This window comes from Hyperolius riggenbachi, chromosome 2 (genome assembly GCF_040937935.1).
Source record: "Hyperolius riggenbachi isolate aHypRig1 chromosome 2, aHypRig1.pri, whole genome shotgun sequence".
NCBI classification, from domain to species: domain Eukaryota; kingdom Metazoa; phylum Chordata; class Amphibia; order Anura; family Hyperoliidae; genus Hyperolius; species Hyperolius riggenbachi.
The window spans coordinates 5,886,999-5,914,438 of NC_090647.1; the positions used below are offsets into that span (position 1 = coordinate 5,886,999).

Consider the following 27,440-nt stretch of genomic DNA (forward strand, 5'->3'; position numbering starts at 1 on the left):
GGCCGTAGCCGCTGTTGTGGTAGATTCAGTAGTGGCTGGTGGAGTGGTTGTATCCGCTGTTGTGGTAGATTCAGTAGTGGCTAATGGAGTGGTTGTAGCCGCTGTTGTGGTAGATTCAGTAGTGGCTGGTGGAGTGGTTGTAGCCGCTGTTGTGGTAGATTCAGTAGTGGCTGGTGGAGTGGTTGTAGCCGCTGTTGTGGTAGATTCAGTAGTGGCTGGTGGAGTGGTTGTAGCCGCTGTTGTGGTAGATTCAGTAGTGGCTGATGGAGTGGTTGTAGCCACTGTTGTGGTAGATTCAGTAGTGGCTGGTGGAGTGGTTGTAGCCGCTGTTGTGGTAGATTCAGTAGTGGCTGGTGGAGTAGTTGTAGCCGCTGTTGTAGTAGATTCAGTAGTGGCTGGTGGAGTGTTTGTAGCCGCTGTTGTGGTAGATTCAGAAGTGGCTTGTGGAGTGGTTGTAGCCGCTGTTGTGGTAGATTTAGTAGTGGCTGGTGGAGTGGTTGTAGCTGCTGTTGTGGTAGATTCAGTAGTAACTGGTGAAGTGGTTGTAGCCGCTGTTGTGGTAGATTCAGTAGTGGCTGGTGGAGTGGTTGTAGCAGCTGTTGTGATAGATTCAGTAGTGGCTGGTGGAGTGGTTGTAGCCGCTGTTGTGGTAGATTCAGTAGTGGATGGTGGAGTGGTTGTAGCCGCTGTTGTGGTAGATTCAGTAGTGGCTGGTGGAGTGGTTGTAGCCGCTGTTGTGGTAGATTCAGTAGTGGCTGGTGGAGTAGTTGTAGCTGCTGTTGTGGTAGATTCAGTAGTGGCTGGTGGAGTGGTTGTAGCCGCTGTTGTGGTAGATTCAGTAGTGGCTGGTGGAGTGGTTGTAGCCGCTGTTGTGGTAGATTCACTAGTGGCTGGTGGAGTGGTTGTAGCCGCTGTTGTGGTAGATTCAGTAGTGGCTGGTGGAGTGGTTGTAGCCGCTGTTGTGGTAAATTCAGTAGTTGCTGCTGGAGTGGTTGTAGTCGCTGTTGTGGTAGATTCAGTACTGGCTGGTGGAGTGGTTGTAGCCACTGATTTGGTAAATTCAGTAGAGGCTGGTGGAGTGGTTGTAGCCGCTGTTGTGGTAGATTCAGTAGTGGCTGGTGGAGTGGTTGTAGCCGCTGTTGTGGTAGATTCAGTAGTGGCTGGTGGAGTGGTGGAAGCCGCTGTTGTGGTAGATTCAGTAGTGGCTGGTGGAGTGGTTGTAGCCGCTGTTGTGGTAGATTCAGTAGTGGCTGGTGGAGTGGTTGTAGCCGCTGTTGTGGTAGATTCAGTAGTGGCTGGTGGAGTGGTTGTAGCCGCTGTTGTGGTAGATTCAGTAGTGGCTAGTGGAGTGGTTGTAGCCGCTGTTGTGGTAGATTCAGTAGTGGCTGGTGGAGTGGTGGTAGCCGCTGTTGTGGTAGATTCAGTAGTGGCTGGTGGAGTGGTTGTAGCCGCTGTTGTGGTAGATTCAGTAGTGGCTGGTGGAGTGGTGGTACCAGCTGTTGTGGTAGATTCAGTAGTGGCTGGTGGAGTGGTTGTAGCCGCTGTTGTGGTAGATTCAGTAGTGGCTGGTGGAGTGGTTGTAGCCGCTGTTGTGGTAGATTCAGTAGTGGCTGGTGGAGTGGTTGTAGCCGCTGTTGTGGTAGATTCAGTAGTGGCTGGTGGAGTCGTGGTAGCCGCTGTTGTGGTAGATTCAGTAGTGGCTGGTGGAGTGGTTGTAGCCGCTGTTGTGGTAGATTCAGTAGTGGCTGGTGGAGTGGTGGTACCAGCTGTTGTGGTAGATTCAGTAGTGGCTGGTGGAGTGGTTGTAGCCGCTGTTGTGGTAGATTCAGTAGTGGCTGGTGGAGTGGTTGTAGCCGCTGTTGTGGTAGATTCAGTAGTGGCTGGTGGAGTGGTTGTAGCCGCTGTTGTGGTAGATTCAGTAGTGGCTGGTGGAGTGGTTGTAGCCGCTGTTGTGGTAGATTCAGTAGTGGCTGGTGAAGTGGTGGTAGCCGCTGTTGTGGTAGATTCACTAGTAGCTGGTGGAGTGGTGGTAGCCGCTTTTGTGGTAGATTCAGTAGTGGCTGGTGGAGTGGTGGTAGGCGCTGTTGTGGTAGATTCAGTAGTGGCTGGTGGAGTGGTCGTAGCCGCTGTTGTGGTAGATTCAGTAGTGGCTGGTGGAGTGGTCATAGCCGCTGTTGTGGTAGATTCAGTAGTGGCTGGTGGAGTGGTCGTAGCCGCTGTTGTGGTAGATTCAGTAGTGGCTGGTGTAGTGGTCGTAGCCGCTGTTGTGGTAGATTCAGTAGTGGCTGGTGGAGTGGTCGTAGCCGCTGTTGTGGTAGATTCAGTAGTGGCTGGTGGAGTGGTTGTAGCCGCTGTTGGGGTAGATTCAATAGTGGCTGGTGGAGTGGTTGTAGCTGCTGTTGTGGTAGATTCAGTAGTGGCTGGTGGAGTGGTTGTAGCCGCTGTTGTGGTAGATTCAGTACTGGCAGGTGGAGTGGTTGTAGCCGCTGTTGTGGCAGATTCAGTAGTGGCTGGTGGAGTGGTTGTAGCCGCTGTTGTGGTAGATTCAGTAGTGGCTGGTGGAGTGGTTGTAGCCGCTGTTGTGGTAGATTCAGTAGTGGCTGGTGGAGTGGTTGTAGCCGCTGTTGTGGTAGATTCAGGAGTGGCTGGTGGAGTGGTTGTAGCCGCTGTTGTGGTAGATTCAGTAGTGGCTGGTGGAGTGGCTGTAGCCGCTCTTGTGGTAGATTCAGTAGTGGCTGGTGGAGTGGTTGTAGCCGCTGTTGTGGTAGATTCAGTAGTGGCTGGTGGAGTGGTTGTAGCCACTGTTGTGGTAGATTCAGTAGTGGCTGGTGAAGTGGTTGTAGCCGCTGTTGTGGTAGATTCTGTAGTGGCTGGTGGAGTGGTTGTAGCCGCTGTTGTGGTAGATTCAGTAGTTAATATTGGAATAGTTGTTGCCGCTGTTGTGGTAGATTCAGTTGTGGCTGGTGGAGTGGTGAGAGGCGCTGTTGTGGTAGATTCAGTAGTGGCTGGTGGAGTGGTCGTAGCCGCTGTTGTGGTAGATTCAGTAGTGGCTGGTGGAGTGGTCGTAGCCGCTGTTGTGGTAGATTCAGTAGTGGCTGGTGGAGTGGTCGTAGCCACTGTTGTGGTAGATTCAGTAGTGGCTGGTGTAGTGGTTGTAGCCGCTGTTGTGGTAGATTCAGTAGTGGCTGGTGGAGTGGTCGTAGCCGCTGTTGTGGTAGATTCAGTAGTGGCTGGTGGAGTGGTTGTAGCCGCCGTTGTGGTAGATTCAGTAGTGGCTAATGGAGTGGTTGTAGCCGCTGTTGTGGTAGATTCAGTAGTGGCTGGTGGAGTGGTTGTAGCCGCTGTTGTGGTAGATTCAGTAGTGGCTGGTGGAGTGGTTGTAGCTGCTGTTGTGGTAGATTCAGTAGTGGCTGCTGGAGTGGTTGTAGCCGCTGTTGTGGTAGATTCAGTAGTGGCAGGTGGAGTGGTTGTAGCCGCTGTTGTGGCAGATTCAGTAGTGGCTGCTGGAGTGGTTGTAGCCGCTGTTGTGGTAGATTCAGTAGTGGCTGGTGGAGTGGTTGTAGCCGCTGTTGTGGTAGATTCAGTAGTGGCTGGTGGAGTGGTTGTAGCCGCTGTTGTAATAGATTCAGGAGTGGCTGGTGGAGTGGTTGTAGCCGCTGTTGTGGTAGATTCAGTAGTGGCTGGTGGAGTGGCTGTAGCCGCTGTTGTGGTAGATTCAGTAGTGGCTGGTGGAGTGGTTGTAGCCGCTGTTGTAGTAGATTCAGTAGTGGCTGGTGGAGTGGTTGTAGCCACTGTTGTGGTAGATTCAGTAGTGGCTGGTGAAGTGGTTGTAGCCGCTGTTGTGGTAGATTCTGTAGTGGCTGGTGGAGTGGTTGTAGCCGCTGTTGTCTTAGATTCAGTAGTTAATATTGGAATAGTTGTTGCCGCTGTTGTGGTAGATTCAGTTGTGGCTTGTGGAGTGGTTGTAGCCACTGTTGTGGTAGATTCAGTAGTGGCTGGTGGAGTGGTTGTAGACGCTGTTGTGGTAGATTCAGTAGTGGCTGGTGGAGTGGTTGTAGCCGCTGTTGTGGTAGATTCAGTAGTGGCTGGTGGAGTGGTTGTAGCCGCTGTTGTGGTAGATTCAGTAGTGGCAGGTGGAGTGGTTGTAGCCGCTGTCGTGGTAGATTCAGTAGTGGCTGGTGGAGTGGTTGTAGCCGCTGTCGTGGTAGAATCAGTATTGGCTGGTGGAGTGGTTGTAGCCGCTGTTGTGGTAGATTCAGTAGTGGCTGGAGGAGTGGTTGTAGCCACTGTTGTGGTAGATTCACTAGTGACTGGTGGAGTAGTTGTAGCCGCTGTTGTGGTAGATTCAGTAGTGGCTGGTGGAGTGGTTGTAGCCGCTGTTGTGCTAAGTTCAGTAGTGGCTGCTGGAGTGGGTGTAGCCGCTGTTGTGGTAGATTCAGTAGTGGCTGGTGGAGTGGTTGTAGCCACTGATTTGGTAGATTCAGTAGAGGCTGGTGGAGTGGTTGTAGCCGCTGTTGTGGTAGATTCAGTAGTGGCTGGTGGAGTGGTTGTAGCCGCTGTTGTGGTAGATTCAGTAGTGGCTGGTGGAGTGGTGGTAGCAGCTGTTGTGGTAGATTCAGTAGTGGCTGGTGGAGTGGTTGTAGCCGCTGTTGTGGTAGATTCAGTAGTGGCTGGTGGAGTGGTTGTAGCCGCTGTTGTGGTAGATTCAGTAGTGGCTGGTGGAGTGGTTGTAGCCGCTGTTGTGGTAGATTCAGGAGTGGCTGGTGGAGTGGTTGTAGCCGCCGTTGTGGTAGATTCAGTAGTGGCTGGTGGAGTGGTTGTAGCCGCTGTTGTGGTAGATTCAGTAGTGGCTGGTGGAGTGGTTGTAGCCGCTGTTGTGGTAGATTCAGTAGTGGCTGGTGGAGTGGTTGTAGCCGCTGTTGTGGTAGATTCAGTAGTGGCTGGTGGAGTGGTTGTAGCCGCTGTTGTGGTAGATTCAGTAGTGGCTGGTGGAGTGGTTGTAGCCGCTGTTGTGGTAGATTCAGTAGTGGCTGGTGGAGTGGTGGTAGCCGCTGTTGTGGTAGATTCAGTAGTGGCTGGTGGAGTGGTTGTAGCCGCTGTTGTGGTAGATTCAGTAGTGGCTGGTGGAGTGGTGGTACCAGCTGTTGTGGTAGATTCAGTAGTGGCTGGTGGAGTGGTTGTAGCCGCTGTTGTGGTAGATTCAGTAGTGGCTGGTGGAGTGGTTGTAGCCGCTGTTGTGGTAGATTCAGTAGTGGCTGGTGGAGTGGTTGTAGCCGCTGTTGTGGTAGATTCAGTAGTGGCTGGTGGAGTGGTTGTAGCCGCTGTTGTGGTAGATTCAGTAATGGCTGGTGGAGTGGTTGTAGCCGCTGTTGTGGTAGATTCAGTAGTGGCTGGTGAAGTGGTTGTAGCCGCTGTTGTGGTAGATTCAGTAGTTAATATTGGAATAGTTGTTGCCGCTGTTGTGGTAGATTCAGTTGTGGCTGGTGGAGTGGTGAGAGGCGCTGTTGTGGTAGATTCAGTAGTGGCTGGTGGAGTGGTCGTAGCCGCTGTTGTGGTAGATTCAGTAGTGGCTGGTGAAGTGGTTGTAGCCGCTGTTGTGGTAGATTCTGTAGTGGCTGGTGGAGTGGTTGTAGCCGCTGTTGTGGTAGATTCAGTAGTTAATATTGGAATAGTTGTTGCCGCTGTTGTGGTAGATTCAGTTGTGGCTGGTGGAGTGGTGAGAGGCGCTGTTGTGGTAGATTCAGTAGTGGCTGGTGGAGTGGTCGTAGCCGCTGTTGTGGTAGATTCAGTAGTGGCTGGTGGAGTGGTCGTAGCCGCTGTTGTGGTAGATTCAGTAGTGGCTGGTGTAGTGGTCGTAGCCGCTGTTGTGGTAGATTCAGTAGTGGCTGGTGGAGTGGTCGTAGCCGCCGTTGTGGTAGATTCAGTAGTGGCTGGTGGAGTGGTTGTAGCCGCCGTTGTGGTAGATTCAGTAGTGGCTAATGGAGTGGTTGTAGCCGCTGTTGTGGTAGATTCAGTAGTGGCTGGTGGAGTGGTTGTAGCCGCTGTTGTGGTAGATTCAGTAGTGGCTGGTGGAGTGGTTGTAGCTGCTGTTGTGGTAGATTCAGTAGTGGCTGGTGGAGTGGTTGTAGCCGCTGTTGTGGTAGATTCAGTAGTGGCAGGTGGAGTGGTTGTAGCCGCTGTTGTGGCAGATTCAGTAGTGGCTGGTGGAGTGGTTGTAGCCGCTGTTGTGGTAGATTCAGTAGTGGCTGGTGGAGTGGTTGTAGCCGCTGTTGTGGTAGATTCAGTAGTGGCTGGTGGAGTGGTTGTAGCCGCTGTTGTGGTAGATTCAGGAGTGGCTGGTGGAGTGGTTGTAGCCGCTGTTGTGGTAGATTCAGTAGTGGCTGGTGGAGTGGCTGTAGCCGCTGTTGTGGTAGATTCAGTAGTGGCTGGTGGAGTGGTTGTAGCCGCTGTTGTGGTAGATTCAGTAGTGGCTGGTGGAGTGGTTGTAGCCACTGTTGTGGTAGATTCAGTAGTGGCTGGTGAAGTGGTTGTAGCCGCTGTTGTGGTAGATTCTGTAGTGGCTGGTGGAGTGGTTGTAGCCGCTGTTGTGGTAGATTCAGTAGTTAATATTGGAATAGTTGTTGCCGCTGTTGTGGTAGATTCAGTTGTGGCTTGTGGAGTGGTTGTAGCCGCTGTTGTGGTAGATTCAGTAGTGGCTGGTGGAGTGGTTGTAGACGCTGTTGTGGTAGATTCAGTAGTGGCTGGTGGAGTGGTTGTAGCCGCTGTTGTGGTAGATTCAGTAGTGGCTGGTGGAGTGGTTGTAGCCGCTGTTGTGGTAGATTCAGTAGTGGCAGGTGGAGTGGTTGTAGACGCTGTCGTGGTAGATTCAGTAGTGGCTGGTGGAGTGGTTGTAGCCGCTGTTGTGGTAGATTCAGTAGTGGCTGGAGGAGTGGTTGTAGCCGCTGTTGTGGTAGATTCACTAGTGGCTGGTGGAGTGGTTGTAGCCGCTGTTGTGGTAGATTCAGTAGTGGCTGGTGGAGTGGTTGTAGCCGCTGTTGTGCTAAATTCAGTAGTGGCTGCTGGAGTGGTTGTAGCCGCTGTTGTGGTAGATTCAGTAGTGGCTGGTGGAGTGGTTGTAGCCACTGATTTGGTAGATTCAGTAGAGGCTGGTGGAGTGGTTGTAGCCGCTGTTGTGGTAGATTCAGTAGTGGCTGGTGGAGTGGTTGTAGCCGCTGTTGTGGTAGATTCAGTAGTGGCTGGTGGAGTGGTGGTAGCAGCTGTTGTGGTAGATTCAGTAGTGGCTGGTGGAGTGGTTGTAGCCGCTGTTGTGGTAGATTCAGTAGTGGCTGGTGGAGTGGTTGTAGCCGCTGTTGTGGTAGATTCAGTAGTGGCTGGTGGAGTGGTTGTAGCCGCTGTTGTGGTAGATTCAGTAGTGGCTGGTGGAGTGGTTGTAGCCGCTGTTGTGGTAGATTCAGTAGTGGCTGGTGGAGTGGTTGTAGCCGCTGTTGTGGTAGATTCAGTAGTGGCTGGTGGAGTGGTTGTAGCCGCTGTTGTGGTAGATTTAGTAGTGGCTGGTGGAGTGGTTGTAGCCGCTGTTGTGGTAGATTCAGTAGTGGCTGGTGGAGTGGTTCTAGCCGCCGTTGTGGTAGATTCAGTAGTGGCTGGAGGGGTTGTTGTAGCCGCTGTTGTGGTAGATTCAGTAGTGGCTGGTGGAGTGGTTGTAGCTGCCGTTGTGGTAGATTCAGTAGTGGCTGGTGGAGTGGTTGTAGCCGCTGTTGTGGTAGATTCAGTAGTGGCTGGTAGAGTGGTGGTAGCCGCTGTTGTGGTAGATTCAGTAGTGGCTGGTGGAGTGGTTGTAGCCGCTTTTGTGGTAGATTCAGTAGTGGCTGGTGGAGTGGTTGTAGCCGCTGTTGTGGTAGATTCAGTAGTGGCAGGTGGAGTGGTTGTAGCCGATGTTGTGGTAGATTCAGTAGTGGCTGGTGGAGTGGTTGTAGCCGCTGTTGTGGTAGATTCAGTATTGGCTGGTGGAGTGGTTGTAGCCGCTGTTGTGGTAGATTCAGTAGTGGCTGGTGGAGTGGTTGTAGCCGCTGTTGTGGTAGATTCAGTAGTGGCTGGTGGAGTGGTTGTAGCCGCTGTTGTGGTAGATTCAGTAGTGGCTGGTGGAGTGGTGGTAGCCGCTGTTGTGGTAGATTCAGTAGTGGCTGGTGGAGTGGTGGTAGCCGCTGTTGTGGTAGATTCAGTAGTGGCTGGTGGAGTGATGGTAGCCGCTGTTGTGGTAGATTCAGTAGTGGCTGGTGGAGTGGTTGTAGCCGCTGTTGTGGTAGATTCAGTAGTGGCTGGTGGAGTGGTTGTAGCCGCTGATGTGGTAGATTCAGTAGTGGCTGGTGGAGTGGTTGTAGCCGCTGTTGTGGTAGATTCAGTAGTGGCTGTTGGAGTGGTTGTAGCCGCTGTTGTGGTAGATTCAGTAGTGGCTGGTAGAGTGATTGTAGCCGCTGTTGTGGTAGATTCAGTAGAGGCTGGTGGAGTGGTTGTAGCCGCTGTTGTGATAGATTCAGTAGTGGCTGGTGGAGTAGTTGTAGCCGCTGTTGTGGTAGATTCAGTAGTTGCTGGTGGATTGGTTGTAGCCGCTGTTGTGGTAGATTCAGTAGTGGCTGGTGGAGTGGTTGTAGCCGCTGTTGTGGTAGATTCAGTAGTGGCTGGTGGAGTTGTTGTAGCCGCTGTTGTGGTAGATTCAGTAGTGGCTGGTGGAGTGGTTGTAGCCGCTGTTGTGGTAGATTCAGTAGTGGCTGGTGGAGTGGTTGTAGCCGCTGTTGTGGTAGATTCAGTAGTGGCTGGTGGAGTGGTGGTAGCCGCTGTTGTGGTAGATTCAGTAGTGGCTGGTGGAGTGGTTGTAGCCGCTGTTGTGGTAGATTCAGTAGTGGCTGGTGGAGTGGTTGTAGCCGCTGTTGTGGTAGATTCAGTAGTGGCTGGTGGAGTGGTGGTAGCCGCTGTTGTGGTAGATTCAGTAGTGGATGGTGGAGTGGTTGTAGCCGCTGTTGTGGTAGATTCAGTAGTCGCTGGTGGAGTGGTTGTAGCCGCTGTTGTGGTAGATTCAGTAGTGGCTGGTGGAGTGGTTGTTGCCGCTGTTGTGGTAGATTCAGTAGTGGATGGTGGAGTAGTTGTAGCCGCTGTTGTGCTAGATTCAGTAGTGGCTGGTGGAGTGGTTGTAGCCGCTGTTGTGGTAGATTCAGTAGTGGCTGGTGGAGTGGTTGTAGCCGCTGTTGTGGTAGATTCAGTAGTGGCTGGTGGAGTGGTGGTAGCCGCTGTTGTGGTAAATTCAGTAGTGGCTGGTGGAGTGGTTGTAGCCGCTGTTGTGGTAGATTCAGTAGTGGCTGGTGGAGTGATTGTAGCCGCTGTTGTGGTAGATTCAGTAGTGGCTGGTGGAGTGGTTGTAGCCACTGTTGTGGTAGATTCAGTAGTGGCTGGTGGAGTGGTGGTAGCCACTGTTGTGGTAGATTCAGTAGTGGCTGGTGGAGTGGTTGTAGCCGCTGTTGTGGTAGATTCAGTAGTGGCTGGTGGAGTGGTTGTAGCCGCTGTTGTGGTAGATTCAGTAGTGGCTGGTGGAGTGGTTGTAGCTGCTGTTGTGGTAGATTCAGTAGTGGCTGGTGGAGTGGTTGTAGCCGCTGTTGTGGTAGATTCAGTAGTGGCTGGTGGAGTGGTGGTAGCCGCTGTTGTGGTAGATTCAGTAGTGGCTGGTGGAGTGATGGTAGCCGCTGTTGTGGTAGATTCAGTAGTGGCTGGTGGAGTGGTGGTAGCCGCTGTTGTGGTAGATTCAGTAGTGGCTGGTGGAGTGGTGGTACCAGCTGTTGTGGTAGATTCAGTAGTGGCTGGTGGAGTGGTTGTAGCCGCTGTTGTGGTAGATTCAGTAGTGGCTGGTGGAGTGGTTGTAGCCGCTGTTGTGGTAGATTCAGTAGTGGCTGGTGGAGTGGTTGTAGCCGCTGTTGTGGTAGATTCAGTAGTGGCTGGTGGAGTGGTTGTAGCCGCTGTTGTGGTAGATTCAGTAGTGGCTGGTGGAGTGGTTGTAGCCGCTGTTGTGGTAGATTCAGTAGTGGCTGGTGGAGTGGTTGTAGCCGCTGTTGTGGTAGATTCAGTAGTAGCTGGTGGAGTGGTGGTAGCCGCTGTTGTGGTAGATTCAGTAGTGGCTGGTGGAGTGGTGGTAGCCGCTGTTGTGGTAGATTCAGTAGTGGCTGGTGGAGTGGTGGTAGCCGCTGTTGTGGTAGATTCAGTAGTGGCTGGTGGAGTGGTGGTAGCCGCTGTTGTGGTAGATTCAGTAGTGGCTGGTGGAGTGGTGGTAGCCGCTGTTGTGGCAGATTCAGTAGTGGCTGGTGGAGTGGTGGTACCAGCTGTTGTGGTAGATTCAGTAGTGGCTGGTGGAGTGGTTGTAGCCGCTGTTGTGGTAGATTCAGTAGTGGCTGGTGGAGTGGTTGTAGCCGCTGTTGTGGTAGATTCAGTAGTGGCTGGTGGAGTGGTCGTAGCCGCAGTTGTGGTAGATTCAGTAGTGGCTGGTGGAGTGGTTGTAGCCGCTGTTGTGGTAGATTCAGTAGTGGCTGGTGGAGTGGTCGTAGCCGCTGTTGTGGTAGATTCAGTAGTGGCTGGTGGAGTGGTCGTAGCCGCAGTTGTGGTAGATTCAGTAGTGGCTGGTGGAGTGGTTGTAGCCGCTGTTGTGGTAGATTCACTGGTGGCAGGTGGAGTGGTTTTAGCCGCTGTTGTGGTAGATTCAGTAGTGGCTGGTGGAGTGGTTGTAGCCGCTGTTGTGGTAGATTCAGTAGTGGCTGATGGAGTGGTTGTAGCCGCTGTTGTGGTAGATTCAGTAGTGGCTGGTGGAGTGGTTGTAGCCGCTGTTGTGGTAGATTCAGTAGTGGCTGGTGGAGTGGTTGTAGCCACTGTTGTGGTCGATTCAGTAGAGGCTGGTGGAGTGGTTGTAGCCGCTGTTGTGGTAGATTCAGTAGTGGCTGGTGGAGTGGTTGTAGCCGCTGTTGTGGTAGATTCAGTAGTGGCTGGTGGAGTGGTTGTAGCCGCTGTTGTGGTAGATTCAGTAGTGGCTGGTGGAGTGGTTGTAGCCGCTGTTGTGGTAGATTCAGTACTGGCTGGTGGAGTGGTTGTAGCCGCTGTTGTGGTAGATTCAGTAGTGGCTGGTGGAGTGGTTGTTGCCGCTGTTGTGGTAGATTCAGTAGTGGCTGGTGGAGTGGCTGTAGCCGCTGTTGTGGTAGATTCAATAGTGGCTGGAGGAGTGGTTGTAGCCACTGTTGTGGTAGATTCAGTAGTGGCTGGTGGAGTGGTTGTAGCCACTGTTGTGGTAGATTCAGTAGTGGCTGGTGGAGTTGTTGTAGCCGCTGTTGTGGTAGATTCAGTAGTGGCTGGTGGAGTGGTTGTAGCCGCTGTTGTGGTAGATTCAGTAGTGGCTGGTGGAGTGGTTGTAGCCGCTGTTGTGGTAGATTCAGTAGTGGCTGGTGAAGTGGTTGTAGCCGCTGTTGTGGTAGATTCAGTAGTGGCTGGTGGAGTGGTGGTAGCCGCTGTTGTGGTAGATTCAGTAGTGGCTGGTGGAGTGGTTGTAGCCGCTGTTGTGGTAGATTCAGTAGTGGCTGGTGGAGTGGTGGTAGCCGCTGTTGTGGTAGATTCAGTAGTGGCTGGTGGACTGGTGGTAGCCGCTGTTGTGGTAGATTCAGTAGTGGCTGGTGGAGTGGTGGTACCAGCTGTTGTGGTAGATTCAGTAGTGGCTGGTGGAGTGGTGGTAGCCGCTGTTGTGGTAGATTCAGTGGTGGCTGGTGGAGTGGTTGTAGCCGCTTTTTTGGTAGATTCAGTAGTGGCTGGTGGAGTGGTGGTAGCCCCTGTTGTGGTAGATTCAGTAGTGGCTGGTGGAGTGGTTGTTGCCGCTGTTGTGGTAGATTCAGTAGTGGCTGGTGGAGTGGTTGTAGCCGCTGTTGTGGTAGATTCAGTAGTGGCTGGTGGAGTGATTGTAGCCGCTGTTGTGGTAGATTCAGTAGAGGCTGGTGGAGTGGTTGTAGCCGCTGTTGTGGTAGATTCAGTAGTGGCTGGTGAAGTGGTTGTAGCCGCTTTTGTGGTAGATTCAGTAGTGGCTGGTGGAGTGGTTGTAGCCGCTGTTGTGGTAGATTCAGTAGTGGCTGGTGGAGTGGTTGTAGCCGCTGTTGTGGTAGATTCAGTAGTGGCTGGTGGAGTGGTTGTAGCCGCTGTTGTGGTAGATTCAGTAGTGGCTGGTGGAGTGATGGTAGCCGCTGTTGTGGTAGATTCAGTAGTGGCTTGTGAAGTGGTGGTAGCCGCTGTTGTGGTAGATTCAGTAGTGGCTGGTGGAGTGGTGGTACCAGCTGTTGTGGAAGATTCAGTAGTGGCTGGTGGAGTGGTTGTAGCCGCTGTTGTGGTAGAATCAGTAGTGGCTTGTGGAGTGGTGGTAGCCGCTGTTGTGGTAGATTCAGTAGTGGCTGGTGGAGTGATGGTAGCCGCTGTTGTGGTAGATTCAGTAGTGGCTGGTGGAGTGGTGGTAGCCGCTGTTGTGGTAGATTCAGTAGTGGCTGGTGGAGTGGTGGTACCAGCTGTTGTGGTAGATTCAGTAGTGGCTGGTGGAGTGGTTGTAGCCGCTGTTGTGGTAGATTCAGTAGTGGCTGGTGGAGTGGTTGTAGCCGCTGTTGTGGTAGATTCAGTAGTGGCTGGTGGAGTGGTGGTAGCCGCTGTTGTGGTAGATTCAGTAGTGGCTGGTGGACTGGTGGTAGCCGCTGTTGTGGTAGATTCAGTAGTGGCTGGTGGAGTGGTGGTACCAGCTGTTGTGGTAGATTCAGTAGTGGCTGGTGGAGTGGTGGTAGCCGCTGTTGTGGTAGATTCAGTGGTGGCTGGTGGAGTGGTTGTAGCCGCTTTTTTGGTAGATTCAGTAGTGGCTGGTGGAGTGGTGGTAGCCGCTGTTGTGGTAGATTCAGTAGTGGCTGGTGGAGTGGTTGTTGCCGCTGTTGTGGTAGATTCAGTAGTGGCTGGTGGAGTGGTTGTAGCCGCTGTTGTGGTAGATTCAGTAGTGGCTGGTGGAGTGATTGTAGCCGCTGTTGTGGTAGATTCAGTAGAGGCTGGTGGAGTGGTTGTAGCCGCTGTTGTGGTAGATTCAGTAGTGGCTGGTGAAGTGGTTGTAGCCGCTGTTGTGGTAGATTCAGTAGTGGCTGGTGGAGTGGTTGTAGCCGCTGATGTGGTAGATTCAGTAGTGGCTGGTGGAGTGGTTGTAGCCGCTGTTGTGGTAGATTCAGTAGTGGCTGGTGGAGTGGTTGTAGCCGCTGTTGTGGTAGATTCAGTAGTGGCTGGTGGAGTGATGGTAGCCGCTGTTGTGGTAGATTCAGTAGTGGCTTGTGAAGTGGTGGTAGCCGCTGTTGTGGTAGATTCAGTAGTGGCTGGTGGAGTGGTGGTACCAGCTGTTGTGGAAGATTCAGTAGTGGCTGGTGGAGTGGTTGTAGCCGCTGTTGTGGTAGAATCAGTAGTGGCTTGTGGAGTGGTGGTAGCCGCTGTTGTGGTAGATTCAGTAGTGGCTGGTGGAGTGATGGTAGCCGCTGTTGTGGTAGATTCAGTAGTGGCTGGTGGAGTGGTGGTAGCCACTGTTGTGGTAGATTCAGTAGTGGCTGGTAAAGTGGTGGTAGCAGCTGTTGTGGTAGATTCAGTAGTGGCTGGTGGAGTGGTTGTAGCCGCTGTTGTGGTAGATTCAGTAGTGGCTGGTGGAGTGGTTGTAGCCGCTGTTGTGGTAGATTCAGTAGTGGCTGGTGGAGTGGTGGTAGCCGCTGTTGTGGTAGATTCAGTAGTGGCTGGTGGAGTGGTTGTAGCCGCTGTTGTGGTAGATTCAGTAGTGGCTGGTGGAGTGGTTGTAGCCGCTGTTGTGGTAGATTCAGTAGTGGCTGGTGGAGTGGTTGTAGCCGCTGTTGTGGTAGATTCAGTAGTGGCTGGTGGAGTGGTTGTAGCCGCTGTTGTGGTAGATTCAGTAGTGGCTGGTGGAGTGGTGGTAGCCGCTGTTGTGGTAGATTCAGTAGTGGCTGGTGGAGTGGTGGTAGCCGCTGTTGTGGTAGATTCAGTAGTGGCTGGTGGAGTGGTGGTAGCCGCTGTTGTGCTAGATTCAGTAGTGGCTGGTGGAGTGGTTGTAGCCGCTGTTGTGGTAGATTCAGTAGTGGCTGGTGGAGTGGTGGTAAAAGCTGTTGTGGTAGATTCAGTAGTGGCTGGTGGAGTGGTTGTAGCCGCTGTTGTGGTAGATTCAGTAGTGGCTGGTGGAGTGGTTGTAGCCGCTGTTGTGGTAGATTCAGTAGTGGCTGGTGGAGTGGTTGTAGCCGCTGTTGTGGTAGATTCAGTAGAGGCTGGTGGAGTGGTTGTAGCCGCTGTTGTGGTAGATTCAGTAGTGGCTGGTGGAGTGGTTGTAGCCGCTGTTGTGGTAGATTCAGTAGTGGCTGGAGGAGTGGTTGTAGGCGCTTTTGTGGTAGATTCAGTAGTGGCTGGTGGAGTGGTTGTAGCCGCTGTTGTGGTAGATTCAGTAGTGGCTGGTGGAGTGGTGGTAGCCGCTGTTGTGGTAGATTCAGTAGTGGCTGGTGGAGTGGTTGTAGCCGCTGTTGTGGTAGATTCAGTAGTGGCTGGTGGAGTGGTGGTAGCCGCTGTTGTGGTAGATTCAGTAGTGGCTGGTGGACTGGTGGTAGCCGCTGTTGTGGTAGATTCAGTAGTGGCTGGTGGAGTGGTGGTACCAGCTGTTGTGGTAGATTCAGTAGTGGCTGGTGGAGTGGTTGTAGCCGCTGTTGTGGTAGATTCAGTAGTGGCTGGTGGAGTGATTGTAGCTGCTGTTGTGGTAGATTTAGTAGTGGCTGGTGGAGTGGTTGTAGCCGCTGTTGTGGTAGATTCAGTAGTGGCTGGTGGAGTGGTTGTAGCCGCTGTTGTGGTAGATTCAGTAGTGGCTGGTGGAGTGGTTGTAGCCGCTGTTGTGGTAGATTCAGTAGTGGCTGGTGGAGTGGTTGTAGCCGCTGTTGTGGTAGATTCAGTAGTGGCTGGTGGAGTGGTGGTAGCCGCTGTTGTGGTAGATTCAGTAGTTGCTGGTGGAGTGGTTGTAGCCGCTGTTGTGGTAGATTCAGTAGTGGCTGGTGGAGTGGTTGTAGCCGCTGTTGTGGTTGATTCAGTAGTGGCTGGTGGAGTGGTTGTAGCCGCTGTTGTGGTAGATTCAGTAGTCGCTGGTGGAGTGGTTGTAGCCGCTGTTGTGGTAGATTCAGTAGTGGCTGGTGGAGTGGTTGTAGCCGCTGTTGTGGTAGATTCAGTAGTGGCTGGTGGAGTGGTTGTAGCCGCTGTTGTGGTAGATTCAGTAGTGGCTGGTGGAGTGGTTGTAGCCGCTGTTGTGGTAGATTCAGTAGTGGCTGGTGGAGTGGTTGTAGCCGCTGTTGTGGTAGATTCAGTAGTGGCTGGTGGAGTGGTGGTAGCCGCTGTTGTGGTAGATTCAGTAGTGGCTGGTGGAGTGGTGGTAGCCGCTGTTGTGGTAGATTCAGTAGTGGCTGGTGGAGTGGTTGTAGCCGCTGTTGTGGTAGATTCAGTAGTGGCTGGTGGAGTGGTTGTAGCCGCTGTTGTGGTAGATTCAGTAGTGGCTGGTGGAGTGGTGGTAGCCGCTGTTGTGGTAGATTCAGTAGTGGCTGGTGGAGTGGTTGTAGCCGCTGTTGTGGTAGATTCAGTAGTGGCTGGTGGAGTGGTTGTAGCCGCTGTTGTGGTAGATTCAGTAGTGGCTGGTGGAGTGGTTGTAGCTGCTGTTGTGGTAGATTCAGTAGTGGCTGGTGGAGTGGTTGTAGCCACTGTTGTGGTAGATTCAGTAGTGGCTGGTGGAGTGGTGGTAGCCGATGTTGTGGTAGATTCAGTAGTGGCTGGTGGAGTGATGGTAGCCGCTGTTGTGGTAGATTCAGTAGTGGCTGGTGGAGTGGTGGTAGCCGCTGTTGTGGTAGATTCAGTAGTGGCTGGTGGAGTGGTGGTACCAGCTGTTGTGGTAGATTCAGTAGTGGCTGGTGGAGTGGTTGTAGCCGCTGTTGTGGTAGATTCAGTAGTGGCTGGTGGAGTGGTTGTAGCCGCTGTTGTGGTAGATTCAGTAGTGGCTGGTGGAGTGGTGGTAGCCGCTGTTGTGGTAGATTCAGTAGTGGCTGGTGGAGTGGTTGTAGCCGCTGTTGTGGTAGATTCAGTAGTGGCTGGTGGAGTGGTTGTAGCCGCTGTTGTGGTAGATTCAGTAGTGGCTGGTGGAGTGGTTGTAGTCGCTGTTGTGGTAGATTCAGTAGTGGCTGGTGGAGTGGTTGTTGCCGCTGTTGTGGTAGATTCAGTAGTGGCTGGTGGAGTGGTGGTAGCCGCTGTTGTGGTAGATTCAGTAGTGGCTGGTGGAGTGGTGGTAGCCGCTGTTGTGGTAGATTCAGTAGTGGCTAGTGGAGTGGTGGTAGCCGCTGTTGTGGTAGATTCAGTAGTGGCTGGTGGAGTGGTGGTAGCCGCTGTTGTGGTAGATTCAGTAGTGGCTGGTGGAGTGGTGGTACCAGCTGTTGTGGTAGATTCAGTAGTGGCTGGTGGAGTTGTTGTAGCCGCTGTTGTGGTAGATTCAGTAGTGGCTGGTGGAGTGGTTGTAGCCGCTGTTGTGGTAGATTCAGTAGTGGCTGGTGGAGTGGTTGTAGCCGCTGTTGTGGTAGATTCAGTAGTGGCTGGTGGAGTGGTTGTAGCCGCTGTTGTGGTAGATTCAGTAGTGGCTGGTGGAGTGGTTGTAGCCGCTGTTGTGGTAGATTCAGTAGTGGCTGGTGGAGTGGTGGTAGCCGCTGTTGTGGTAGATTCAGTAGTGGCTGGTGGAGTGGTGGTAGCCGCTGTTGTGGTAGATTCAGTAGTGGCTGATGGAGTGGTGGTAGCCGCTGTTGTGGTAGATTCAGTAGTGGCTGGTGGAGTGGTTGTAGCCGCTGTTGTGGTAGATTCAGTAGTGGCTGGTGGAGAGGTTGTAGCCGCTGTTGTGGTAGATTCAGTAGTGGCTGGTGGAGTGGTTGTAGCCGCTGTTGTGGTAGATTCAGTAGTGGCTGGTGGAGTGGTTGTAGCCGCTGTTGTGGTAGATTCAGTAGTGGCTGGTGGAGTGGTTGTAGCCGCTGTTGTGGTAGATTCAGTAGTGGCTGGTGGAGTGGTTGTAGCCGCTGTTGTGGTAGATTCAGTAGTGGCTGGTGGGGTGGTCGTAGTCGCTGTTGTGGTAGATTCAGTAGTGGCTGGTGGAGTAATCGTAGCCGCAGTTGTGGTAGATTCAGTGGTGGCTGGTGGAGTGGTTGTATCCGCTGTTGTGGTAGATTCAGTGGTGGCAGGTGGAGTGGTTGTAGCCGCTGTTGTGGTAGATTCAGTAGTGGCTGGTGGAGTGGTTGTAGCCGCTGTTGTGGTAGATTCAGTAGTGGCTGGTGGAGTGGTTGTCGCCGCTGTTGTGGTAGATTCAGTAGTGGCTGGTGGAGTGGTTGTAGCCGCTGTTGTGGTAGATTCAGTAGTGGCTGGTGGAGTGGTTGTAGCCGCTGTTGTGGTAGATTCAGTAGTGGCTGGAGGAGTGGTTGTAGCCGCTGTTGTGGTTGATTCAGTAGTGGCTGGTGGAGTGGTTGTAGCCACTATTGTGGTAGATTCAGTAGTGGCTGGTGGAGTGGTTGTAGCCGCTGTTGTGGTAGATTCAGTAGTGGCTGGTGGAGTGGTTGTAGCCGCTGTTGTGATAGATTCAGTAGTGGCAGGTGAAGTGGTTGTAGCCGCTGTTGTAGTAGATTCAGTAGTGGCTGGTGGAGTGGTTGTAGCCGCTGTTGTGGTAGATTCAGTAGAGGCTGGTGGAGTGGTTGTAGCTGCTGTTGTGGTAGATTCAGTAGTGGCTGGTGGAGTGGTGGTAGCCGCTGTTGTGGTAGATTCAGTAGTGGCTGGTGGAGTGGTGGTAGCCGCTGTTGTGGTAGATTCAGTAGTGGCTGGTGGAGTGGTGGTACCAGCTGTTGTGGTAGATTCAGTAGTGGCTGGTGGAGTGGTTGTAGCCGCTGTTGTGGTAGATTCAGTAGTGGCTGGTGGAGTGGTGGTACCAGCTGTTGTGGTAGATTCAGTAGTGGCTGGTGGAGTGGTTGTAGCCGCTGTTGTGGTAGATTCAGTAATGGTTGGTGGAGTGGTTGTAGCCGATGTTGTGGTAGATTCAGTAGTGGCTGGTGGAGTGGTTGTAGCCGCTGTTGTGGTAGATTCAGAAGTGGCTGGTGGAGTGGTGGTAGCCGCTGTTGTGGTAGATTCAGTAGTGGCTGGTGGAGTGGTTGTAGCCGCTGTTGTGGTAGATTCAGTAGTGGCTGGTGGAGTAGTTGTAGCCGCTGTTGTGGTAGATTCAGTAGTGGCTGGTGGAGTGGTTGTAGCTGCTGTTGTGGTAGATTCAGTAGTGGCTGGTGGAGTGGTTGTAGCCGCTGTTGTGGTAGATTCAGTAGTGGCTGGTGGAGTGGTGGTAGCCGCTGTTGTGGTAGATTCAGTAGTGCCTGGTGGAGTGATGGTAGCCGCTGTTGTTGTAGATTCAGTAGTGGCTGGTGGAGTGGTGGTAGCCGCTGTTGTGGTAGATTCAGTAGTGGCTGGTGGAGTGGTGGTACCAGCTGTTGTGGTAGATTCAGTAGTGGCTGGTGGAGTGGTTGTAGCCGCTGTTGTGGTAGATTCAGTAGTGGCTGGTGGAGTGGTTGTAGCCGCTGTTGTGGTAGATTCAGTAGTGGCTGGTGGAGTGGTTGTAGCCGCTGTTGTGGTAGATTCAGTAGTGGCTGGTGGAGTGGTTGTAGCCGCTGTTGTGGTAGATTCAGTAGTGGCTGGTGGAGTGGTTGTAGTCGCTGTTGTGGTAGATTCAGTAGTGGCTGGTGGAGTGGTTGTAGCCGCTGTTGTGGTAGATTCAGTAGTGGCTGGTGGAGTGGTGGTGGCCGCTGTTGTGGTAGATTCAGTAGTGGCTGGTGGAGTGGTTGTAGCCGCTGTTGTGGTAGATTCAGTAGTGGCTGGTGCAGTGGTGGTAGCCGCTGTTGTGGTAGATTCAGTAGTGGCTGGTGGAGTGGTGGTACCAGCTGTTGTGGTAGATTCAGTAGTGGCTGGTGAAGTGGTTTTAGCCGCTGTTGTGGTAGATTCAGTAGTGGCTGGTGGAGTGGTTGTAGCCGCTGTTGTGGTAGATTCAGTAGTGGCTGGTGGAGTGGTTGCAGCCGCTGTTGTGGTAGATTGAGTAGTGGCTGGTGGAGTAGTTGTAGCCGCTGTTGTGGTAGATTCAGTAGTAGCTGGTGGAGTGGTTGTAGCCGCTGTTGTGGTAGATTTAGTAGTGGCTGGTGGAGTGGTGGTAGCTGCTGTTGTGGTAGATTCAGTAGTGGCTGGTGGAGTGGTGGTAGCCGCTGTTGTGGTAGATTCAGTAGTGGCTGGTGGAGTGGTTGTAGCCGCTGTTGTGGTAGATTCAGTAGTGGCTGGTGGAGTGGTTGTAGCCGCTGTTGTGGTAGATTCAGTAGTGGCTGGTGGAGTGGTTGTAGCCGCTGTTGTGGTAGATTCAGTAGTGGCTGGTGGAGTGGTTGTAGCCGCTGTTGTGGTAGATTCAGTAGTGGCTGGTGAAGTGGTTGTAGCCGCTGTTGTGGTAGATTCAGTAGTGGCTGGTGGAGTGGTTGTAGCCGCTGTTGTGGTAGATTCAGTAGTGGCTGGTGGAGTGGTCGTAGCCGCTGTTGTGGTAGATTCAGTAGTGGCTGGTGGAGTGGTCGTAGCCACAGTTGTGGTAGATTCAGTAGTGGCTGGTGGAGTGGTTGTAGCCGCTGTTGTGGTAGATTTAGTGGTGGCAGGTGGAGTGGTTGTAGCCGCTGCTGTGGTAGATTCAGTAGTGGCTGGTGGAGTGTTTTTAGCCGCTGTTGTCGTAGATTCAGTAGTGGCTGGTGGAGTGGTTGTAGCCGCTGTTGTGGTAGATGCAGTAGTGGCTGGTGGAGTGGTTGTAGCCGCTGTTGTGGTAGATTCAGTAGTGGCTGGTGGAGTGGTGGTAGCCGCTGTTGTGGTAGATTCAGTCGTGGCTGGTGGAGTGGTTGTAGCTGCTGTTGTGGTAGATTCAGTAGTGGCTGGTGGAGTGGTTGTAGCCGCTATTGTGGTAGATTCAGTAGTGGCTGGTGAAGTGGTTGTAGCCGCTGTTGTGGTAGATTCAGTAGTGGCTGGTGGAGTGGTTGTAGCCACTGTTGTGATAGATTCAGTAGTGGCTGGTGAAGTGGTTGTAGCCGCTGTTGTAGTAGATTCAGTAGTGGCTGGTGGAGTGGTTGTAGCCGCTGTTGTGGTAGATTCAGTTGAGGCTGGTGGAGTGGTTGTAGCCGCTGTTGTGGTAGATTCAGTAGTGGCTGGTGGAGTTGTTGTAGCCTCTGTTGTGGTAGATTCAGAAGTTAATATTGGAATAGTTGTAGCCGCTGTTGTGGTAGATTCAGTAGTGGCTGGTGGAGTGGTTGTAGCCGCTGTTGTGGTAGATTCAGTAGTGGCTGGTGGAGTGGTTGTAGCCGCTGTTGTGGTAGATTCAGTAGTGGCTGGTGGAGTGGTTGTAGCCGCTGTTGTGGTAGATTCAGTAGTGGCTGGTGGAGTGGTTGCAGCCGCTGTTGTGGTAGATTCAGTAGTGGCTGGTGGAGTGGTTGTAGCCGCTGTTGTGGTAGATTCAGATGTTAATATTGGAATAGTTGTTGCCGCTGTTGTGGTAGATTCAGTAGTGGCTGGTGGAGTGGTTGTAGCCGCTGTTGTAGTAGATTCAGTAGTGGCTGGTGGAGTGGTTGTAGCCGCTGTTGTGGTAGATTCAGTAGTGGCTGGTGGAGTGGTTGTAGCCGCTGTTGTGGTAGATTCAGTAGTGGCTGGTGGAGTAGTTGTAGCCGCTGTGGTGGTAGATTCAGTAGTGGCTGGTGGAGTGGTTGTAGCCGCTGTTGTGGTAGATTCAGTAGTGGCTGGTGTAGTGGTTGTAGCCGCTGTTGTGGTAGATTCAGTAGTGGCTGGTGGAGTGGTTGTAGCCGCTGTTGTGGTAGATTCAGTAGTGGCTGCTGGAGTGGTTGTAGCTGCTGTTGTGGTAGATTCAGTAGTGGCTGCTGGAGTGGTTGTAGCAGCTGTTGTGGTAGATTCAGTAGTGGCTGGTGGACTGGTGGTAGCCACTGTTGTGGTAGATTCAATAGTGGCTGGTGAAGTGGTTGTAGCCGCTGTTGTGGTAGATTCAGTAGTGGCTGGTGGAGTGGTTGTAGCCGCTGTTGTGGTAGATTCAGTAGTGGCTGGTGGAATGGTTGTAGCCGCTGTTGTGGTAGATTCAGTAGTGGCTGGTGGAGTGGTTGTAGCCGCTGTTGTGGTGGTAGATTCAGTAGTTGGTGGTGGGGTAGTTGTAGCCGCTGTTGTGGTGGTAGATTCAGTAGTGGCTGGTGGGGTAGTTGTAGCCACTGTTGTGGTGGTAGATTCAGTAGTGGCTGGTGGGGTAGTTGTTGCTGCTGTTGTGGTGGTAGATTCAGTAGTGGCTGGTGGAGTAGTTGTAGCTGCTGTTGTGGTGGTAGATTCTGTAGTGGCTGGTGGAGTGCTTGTAGCCGCTGTTGTGGTGGTAGATTCAGTAGTGGCTGGTGGAGTGGTTGTAATTGCTGTTGTGGTGGTAGATTCAGTAGTGGCTGGTGGAGTGGTTGTAGCCGCTGTAGTGGTGGTAGATTCCGTACTTCCTGGTGGAGTAGTTGTAGCCGCTGTTGTGGTGGAAGATTCAGTAGTGGCAGGTGGAGTAGTTGTAGCCGCTGTTGTGGTGGTTGATTCAGTAGTTACTCTTGGAGTGGTTGTAATTTCAGTAGTTACTATTGGAATAGTTGTTGCCGCTGTTGTGGTGGTAGATTCAGTAGTGGCTGGTGGAGTAGTTGTAGCAGCTGTTGTGGTAGTAGATTCAGTAGTTACTGTTGGAGCAGTTGTAGCCGCTGTTGTGGTGGTAGATTCAATAGTAATTGGTGGAGTAGTTGTAGCAGATGTTGTGGTGGTAGATTTAGTAGTTACTGGTGGAGTAGTTGTAGCCACTGTTGTGGTGGTAGATTCAGTAGTTGCTGGTGTGGTAGTTGTAGGCAATGTTGTGGTAGATTCAGTAGTTGCTGGTGGAGTAGTTATAGCAGCTGTTGTGATGGTAGATTCAGTAGTTACTGGTGGAGTAGTTGTAGCCCCTGTTGTGGTGGTAGATTCAGTAGTGGCTGGTGGAGTGGTTATAGCCGCTGTTGTGGTGGTAGTTTCAGTAGTGGCTGGTGGAGTAGTTGTAGCCGCTGTTGTGGTGGTAGATTCAGTAGTGGCTGGTGGAGTGGTTGTAGCCGCTGTTGCGGTGGTAGATTCAGTAGTGGCTGGTGGAGTGGTTGTAGCCGCTGTTGTGGTGGTAGATTCAGTAGCGGCTTGTGGAGTGGTTGTAGCCGCTGTTGTGGTGGTAGATTCAGTAGTGGCTGGTGGAGTAGTTGTAGCCGCTGTTGTGGTGGTAGATTCAGTAGTGGCTGGTGGAGTAGTTGCAGCCAGTGTTGCGGTGGTAGATTCAGTAGTTACTGGTGGAGTGGTTGTAATTTCAGTAGTTACTATTGGAATAGTTGTTGTCGCTGTTGTGGTGGTAGATTCAGTAGTGGCTGGTGGAGTAGTTGTAGCCACTGTTGTGGTGGTAGATTCAGTAGTTTCTGGTGGAATAGTTATAGCCCCTGTTGTGGTGGCAGATTCAGTAGTTGCTGGTGGGGTAGTTGTAGCCACTGTAGTGCTGGTAGATTCAGTAGTTGCTGGTGGAGTGGTTGCAGCTGCTGTTGTGGTGGTAAAGTCAGTAGTTGCTGGTGGAGTTGTTGTAGTTGTTGGTGTTGTAGTTGGAGTAGTTGTTGTAGTTGTTGGAGTTGTAGTTGGAGTACTTAGTGTTGTAGGTGGAGTAGTTGTTCTTGTAGTTGTTGGTGTTGTAGTTGAAGTAGTTGGTGTTGTAGTTGGAGTAGTTGTTTTTGTAGTTGTTGGTGTTGTAGTTGTTGTTGTAGTTGGAGTAGTTGTTGTAGTTGTTGGTGTTGAAGTTGGAGTAGTTGTTGTTGTTGTAGTTGTTGGTGTTGTAGCTGGAGTGGTTGTTCTTGTAGTTGTTGGTGTTGTAGTTGGAGTCGTTGTTGTAGTTGTTGGTGTTGTAGTTGGCGTAGTTGTTGTAGTTGTTGGTGTTGTAGTTGGAGTAGTTGTTGTTGGTGTTGTAGTTGGAGTAGTTGGTGTTGTAGTTGGAGTAGTTCTTCTTGTAGTTGTTGGTGTTGTAGCTGTTGTTGTAGTTGGAGTAGTTTGTGTTGTAGTTGGAGTAGTTGTTCTTGTAGTTGTTGTAGCTATTGTTGTAGTTGGAGTAGTTGTTGTAGTTGTTGGTGTTGAAGTTGGAGTAGTTGTTGTTGTAGTTGTTGGTGTTGTAGTTGTTGTAGTTGTAGTAGTTAGTGTTGTAGCTGGAGTAGTTGTTCTTGTAGTTGTTGGTGTTGTAGTTGAAGTAGTTGGTGTTGTAGTTGGAGTAGTTGTTTTTGTAGTTGTTGGTGTTGTAGTTGTTGTTGTAGTTGGAGTAGTTGTTGTAGTTGTTGGTGTTGTAGTTTGAGTAGTTGTTGTTGTAGTTGTTGGTGTTGTAGTTGGAGTAGTTGGTGTTGTAGTTGGAGTAGTTGATCTTGTAGTTGTTGGTGTTGTAGCTGTTGTTGTAGTTGGAGTAGTTGTAGTTGTTGGTGTTGAAGTTGGAGTAGTTGTTGTTGTTGTAGTTGGAGAAGTTAGTGTTGTAGCTAGAGTAGTTGTTCTAGTAGTTGTTGGTGTTTTAGTTGGAGTCGTTGTTGTTGTTGGTGTTGAAGTTGGAGTAGTTGTTGTTGTAGTTGTTGGTGTTGTAGTTGAAGTAGTTGGTGTTGTAGTTGGAGTAGTTGTTCTTGTAGTTGTTGGTGTTGTAGCTGTTGTTGTAGTTGGAGTAGTTGTTGTAGTTGTTGGTGTTGTAGTTGGAGTAGTTGTTGTAGTTGTTGGAGTTGTAGTTGGAGTAGTTAGTGTTGTAGCTGGAGTAGTTGTTCTTGTAGTTGTTGGTGTTGTAGTTGGAGTAGTTGTTGTTGTAGTTGTTGGCGTTGTAGTTGGTGCTGTAGTTGGAGTAGTTGTTCTTGTAGTTGTTGGTGTTGTTGTTGTAGTTGGAGTAGTTGTTGTAGTTGTTGGTGTTGAAGTTGGAGTAGTTGTTGTTGTAGTTGTTGGTGTTGTAGTTGGAGTTGTTGTTGTTGTTGTAGTTGTTGGTGTTGTAGTTGGAGTAGTTAGTGTTGTAGCAGGAGTAGTTGTTCTTGTAGTTGTTGGTGTTGTAGTTGGAGTCGTTGTTGTTGTAGTTGTTGGTGTTGTAGTTGGAGTAGTTGTTTTAGTTGTTGGTGTTGTAGTTGAAGTAGTTGTTGTTGTAGTAGTTGGTGTTGTAGTTGGAGTAGTTGTTCTTGTAGTTGTTGGTGTTGTAGCTGTTGTTGTAGTTGGAGTAGTTGTTGTAGTTGTTGGTGTTGAAGTTGGAGTAGTTGTTGTTGTAGTTGAAGTAGTTGGTGTTGTAGTTGGAGTAGTTGTTCTAGTAGTTGTTGGTGTTGTAGTTGTTGTTGTAGTTGTTGTAGTTGTTGGTGTTGTAGTTGGAGTAGTTGTTGTTGTAGTTGTTGGTGTTGTAGTTGGAGTAGTTGGTGTTGTAGTTGGAGTAGTTGTTCTTGTAGTTGTTGGTGTTGTAGCTGTTGTTGTAGTTGGAGTAGTTTTTGTAGTTGTAGGTGTTGAAGTTGGAGTAGTTGTTGTTGTAGTTGTTGGTGTTGTAGTTGGAGTAGTTGTTGTTGTTGTAGTTGTTGTAGTTGGAGTAGTTAGTGTTGTAGCTGGAGTAGTTGTTCTTGTAGTTGTTGGTGTTGTAGTTGGAGTCGTTGTTTTTGTTGTTGTTGGTGTTGTAGTTGGAGTAGTTGTTGTTGTAGTTGTTGGTGTTGTAGTTGGAGTAGTTGGTGTTGTAGTTGGAGTAGTTGTTCTTGTAGTTGTTGGTGTTGTAGTTGGAGTTGTTGTTGTTGTAGTTGTTGGTGTTGTAGTTGGAGTAGTTGTTGTAGTTGTTGGTGTTGTAGTTGGAGTAGTTGTTGTTGTTGTAGTTGTTGGTGTTGTAGTTGGAGTAGTTGGTGTTGTAGTTGGAGTAGTTGTTCTTGTAGTTATTGGTGTTGTAGCTGTTGTTGTAGTTTGAGTAGTTGTTGTAGTTGTTGGTGTTGAAGTTGGAGTAGTTGTTGGTGTAGTTGTTGGTGTTGTAGTTGGAGTAGTTGTTGTTGTTGTAGTTGTTGTAGTTGGAGTAGTTAGTGTTGTAGCTGGAGTAGTTGTTCTTGTAGTTGTTGGTGTTGTAGTTGTAGTCGTTGTTGTTGTAGTTGTTGGTGTTGTAGTTGAAGTAGTTGGTGTTGTAGTTGGAGTAGTTGTTCTTGTAGTTGTTGTTGTAGTTGGAGTAGTTGTTGTAGTTGTTGTAGTTGGAGTAGTTGTTCTTGTAGTTGTTGGTGTTGTAGTTGTTGGTGTTGTAGTTGGTGTTGTAGTTGGAGTAGTTGTTCTTGTAGTTGTTGGTGTTGTAGTTGTTGTTGTAGTTGGAGTAGTTGTTGTAGTTGTTGGTGTTGAAGTTGGAGTAGTTGTTGTTGTAGTTGTTGGTGTTGTAGTTGGAGTAGTTGTTGTAGTTGTTGGTGTTGTAGTTGGAGTAGTTAGTGTTGTAGATGGAGTAGTTGTTCTTGTAGTTGTTGTTGTTGTAGTTGGAGTCGTTGTTGTTGTAGTTGTTGGTGTTGTAGTTGGAAAAGTTGTTGTAGTTGTTGGTGTTGTAGTTGGAGTAGTTGTTGTTGTAGTTGTAGGTGTTGTAGTTGTAGTAGTTGGTGTTGTAGTTGGAGTAGTTGTTCTTGTAGTTGTTGGTGTTGTAGCTGTTATTGTAGTTGGAGTAGTTGTTGTAGTTGTTGGTGTTGTAGTTGGAGTAGTTAGTGTTGTACCTGGAGTAGTTATTCTTGTAGTTGTTGGTGTTGTAGTTGGAGTCGTTGTTGTTGTTGTTGTTGGTGTTGTAGTTGGAGTAGTTGTTGTTGTAGTAGTTGGTGTTGTAGTTGGAGTAGTTGTTCTTGTAGTTGTTGGTGTTGTAGTTGTTGTTGTAGTTGGAGTAGTTGTTGTAGTTGTTGGTGTTGTAGTTGGAGTAGTTGTTGTTGTAGTTGTTGGGGTTGTAGTTGTTGTTGTAGTTGTTGGTGTTGTAGTTGGAGTAGTTGGTGTTGTAGTTGGAGTAGTTGTTCTTGTAATTGTTGGTGTTGTAGTTGTTGTTGTAGTTGGAGTAGTTGTTGTAGTTGTTGGTGTTGTAGTTGGAGTAGTTGTTGCTGTAGTTGTTGGTGTTGTAGTTGTTGTAGTTGGAGTAGTTGTTGTTGTAGTGGGAGTAGTTATTCTTGTAGTTTTAGTTTTTGTAGTTGGAGTAGTTGGTGTTGTAGTTGTTGAAGTTAGAGTAGTTGTTCCTGCAGTTTTTGGTGTTGTAGTTGTTGTTGTAGTTGGAGTAGTTGTTGTTGTAGTTGTTGGTGTCGTAGTTGGAGTAGTTGGTGTTGTTGTTGTTGTTGTAGTTGGAGTAGTTGTTCTTGTAGTTGTTGGTGTTGTAGTTGGAGTCGTTGTTGTAGTTGTTGGTGTCGTAGTTGCAGTAGTTGTTGTTGTAGTTGTTGGTGTTGTAGTTGGAGTCGTTGTTGTAGTTGTTGGTGTCGTAGTTGCAGTAGTTGTTGTTGTAGTTGTTGGTGTTGTAGTTGGAGTAGTTGGTGTTGTAGTTGGAGTAGTTGTTCTTGTAGTTGTTGGTGTTGTAGTTAGTATTGTAGTTGAAGTGGTTGTGCTTGTAGTTGTAGAAGTTGTAGTTGGAGTAGTTGTTCTCGTAGTTGTTGGTGTTGTAGTTGTTGTTGTAGTTGGAGTAGTTGTTCTTGTAGTTGTTGGTGTTGTAGTTGGAGTAGTTGGTGTTGTAGTTGAAGTAGTTGTTCTCGTAGTTGTTGGTGTTGTAGTTGTTGTTGTAGTTGGAGTAGTTGTTGTTGTAGTAGGAGTAGTTGTTCTTGTAGTTGTTGGTGTTGTAGTTGTTGTTGTAGTTGGAGTAGTTGTTGTTGTAGTGGGAGTAGTTGTTCTTGTAGTTTCCGTTGTTGTATTTGGAGTAGTTGGTGTTGTAGTTTTTGTAGTTGTTGGTGTTGTAGTTGGAGTAGTTGTTGTTGTAGTTGTTGGTGTTGTAGTTGGAGTAGTTGTTGTTGTAGTTGTTGGTGTTGTAGCTGGAGTAGTTGTTCTTGTAGTTGTTGTAGTTGGAGTTGTTGTTGTTGTAGTTGTTGGTGTTGTGGTTGGAGTAGTTGTTGTTGTAGTTGTTGGTTTTGTAGTTGGAGAAGTTGGTGTTGTAGTTGGAGTAGTTGTTCTTGTAGTTCTTGGTGTTGTAGTTGTTGTTGTAGTGGGAGTAGTTGTGCTTGTAGTTTTAGATGTTGTAGTTGGAGTAGTAGTTGTTGTTATTGTAGTGGTTCTTGTAGTTGTTGGTG

At 50.3% G+C, this 27,440-nt stretch overlaps 1 pseudogene; it reads right to left on the minus strand.

Moving 5' to 3' along the window:
• LOC137542099 (GATA zinc finger domain-containing protein 14-like) lies at positions 1-27,319 on the minus strand (annotated as a pseudogene).
• Positions 27,320-27,440: the final 121 nt, after the last annotated feature.